The sequence below is a fragment of the Triticum dicoccoides genome, chromosome 3B (genome assembly GCF_002162155.2).
Source record: "Triticum dicoccoides isolate Atlit2015 ecotype Zavitan chromosome 3B, WEW_v2.0, whole genome shotgun sequence".
Taxonomy (NCBI): Eukaryota; Viridiplantae; Streptophyta; class Magnoliopsida; order Poales; family Poaceae; genus Triticum; species Triticum dicoccoides.
This window is the reverse complement of record NC_041385.1, coordinates 221759865-221762609: the sequence shown is the minus strand read 5'-3', so window position 1 is coordinate 221762609 and position 2745 is coordinate 221759865.

The window sequence follows — 2745 nt, the reverse complement described above, 5'->3', positions numbered from 1 at the left end:
AATACAATTCTAGCATGAATAATAAACATTTATCATGAATAAGGAAATATCAAATAACAATTTTATTATTGCCTCTAGGGCATATTTCCTTCAATCTTGTTATACTTGATGGTTTTTCGCACTATGTGTGGACCTTCCCATTGCGTCGTAAGTCGGATGTCATCTCCACTCTCGCCGCCTTCTACTCCTATATTTTCAGTAGTTTGTTCGTCCCATTCTCGCATTTCAGACAGATAACGGGAAGGAGTTCGACAACCTAGTTGTTCGCACTCTCCTCACCACACATGGCATGACTTTTCGTCCCACATGCCCGTACACTTCGCAACAGAACGGTCGCACTGAGCATGTCCTTTGCACTCTTAACGACTGTGTTTGGACTCTTCTTTTTCACGCCAATGTGCCTCCGCGGTTTTGGTATGACGCTCTCGTCACCGCATCACTCCTCATTAACATCCGCCCGTGTCGCACTCACGAGAACTTTGCACGTCATCACCTCCTTTTCGGTGCACTGCCCTCTTATGATGAGCTTCGCATCTTCGTATGTCTCTGCTACCCTAGCATCGCCACCACTGCGCCTCATAAGCTTGCACCCCGCTCCGTCGCCTGCATCTTTCTTGGCTACCCACCTAACACCAAAGGCTACCGCTCCTACGATCCTATCTCACATCATGTATTCACCTCCCGACACGTTTACAAGGTGTTTCCGTTTCAGCAGCAGGTACCTCCCGCTGTCCCGTCGCCGCCGGCCATCGGCGGCCCTTCGGTGACCCCGTCAGGTGAACGGTCCTGCTCGGCTCTCGGACCGCCTCCGGGTTTGGCGGTCCTCGCGCCGTGGGACGAGCTGCGCCTCGCGTCTGCACGCCACCGTCGCCATCCATGCCGGCGTCGTCCCCGGCGTCCTCTCTGGCTGCCTCAGGCGCCTCGGCCGGCCCCCTCGCCTCGGGCGCCTCGTGCTTCGGGTGCCTCGGGCGACACCCCCGCCAACCCCGCCTCGAGCATCGCGGGCCCTTCGGGTGCCTCGGGCGACGCGCCCTTCTCGGCTGCCTCAGGGGCCTCGGGCGCTGCCCCTTCACCGGCCGCGGCGCCGATCGCCTAGCCGGCTGTCCCGGAGTCACCGTCTCGCCCCGTCACTCGGGCTCGAGCTGGCGTTCATCGCCACTCCAGCGACAAGTATCTCCTCGCCACCTCCCCCACTGTGTCGTCATCGATCCCTGTGTCTGCCAGAGCAGCCCTTCGTGATCCTCACTGGCTTGCTGCGATGCAGGAAGAGTTGGACGCTCTTCAGTGGAACCGTACCTGGACACTGGTTCCTCGGCCTTCTCGCGCCAATGTCATCAGCGGCAAGTTGTTCTTTTGCCATAAGACCCGCTTGGATGGTACACTTGAGCGCTACTAGGCTCGCTGGGTGGTCCATGGCTTTTGGCAGCGAGCTGGCGTCGACTTCACCGAGACGTTTGCACCGGTTGTCAAACTGGGCACGATCCACACTGTTCTCCAGCTGGCGGTTTCTCAAGGCTGGCCGGTTCATCAGATGGATGTCTCCAATGCCTTCCTTCACGACCGTCTTGAGGAGCAGGTTTACTGTGAGCAGCCGCCTGGCTTCGTCGACGCATCTCTTCCTGGGCATGTGTGTTTGCTGTCCCAGTCTCTCTACGGGCTCAAGCAAGCACCTCACGCCTGGTACCAGCGTATCACCGGGTTTCTTCAGACACTGGGCTTCAGTGTTACTCGCTCGGATGCCTCGTTGTTTGTCTATCACCACGGCGACACAACTGCATATTTGCTCCTCTACGTCGACGACATCATCCTGACAGCCTCCTCCGCATCCTTTCTTCAGCAGATTACTCTTCGGCTGCGTGATGAGCTTGCCATCAAGGACCTGGGCGCTCTCCATTATTTCCTTGGCACTGAGGTTGTTCGGCGACCAGACGGCTTCTTTCTTCATCAGCAGAAGTATGCGCACGAGCTACTTGAGCGTGTTGGCATGCTCAACTGCCACCATGTCGCTACTCTTGTTGACACGAAGGCCAAGGTTTCTGCTCTTGAGGGCTTGCCCGCTTCTAATGCTCCGTTCTGCCGGTCCATTGTTGGTGCTCTTCAGTATCTAACTCTCACCCGGCCGGATCTTCAGTATGTTGTACAGCAGGTGTGTCTCCATATGCACGCCCCTCGTGACTCCCGTTGAACCCTCGTGAAACGGATTCTCCGCTACATCCGCGGCAAGATGGCTCTTGGGCTCACTCTCACGGCGTCCATTTGTCTGGAGATGATGGCCTACTCCGACGTGGACTGGGTCGGCTGCCCTGACACCCATCGGTTCACCTCTGGCTACTGCGTCTACCTCAGCCCTTCACTTGTCTCGTGGTCGTCCAAGCGGCAACCTATGGTTTCGCGCTCTAGTGGGGAGGCTGAGTACCGAGCTGTGGCTAACGCCGTCGCCGAGTGCACCTGGCTACGACAGCTACTTCCGGAGTTGCATCATGACGTCTCTCAGGCTACGGTTGTCTACTGTGACAATTCTCCGCGGTGTACCTTTCCGCCAACCCCGTTCACCATCGCCAGACTAAGCACATTGAGCTGGACATTCACTTTGTGCGTGAGTAGGTGGCCATTGGACGCATTCGGGTCCTCCATGTTCCGACCGCACAACAGTTCGCCGATGTGATAACTAAGGGACTGTCGACTTCCACCTTCGAGGAGTTTCGTTCCAGTCTCTGCGTCTCCGGCGCCGCTTCGACTGCGCGC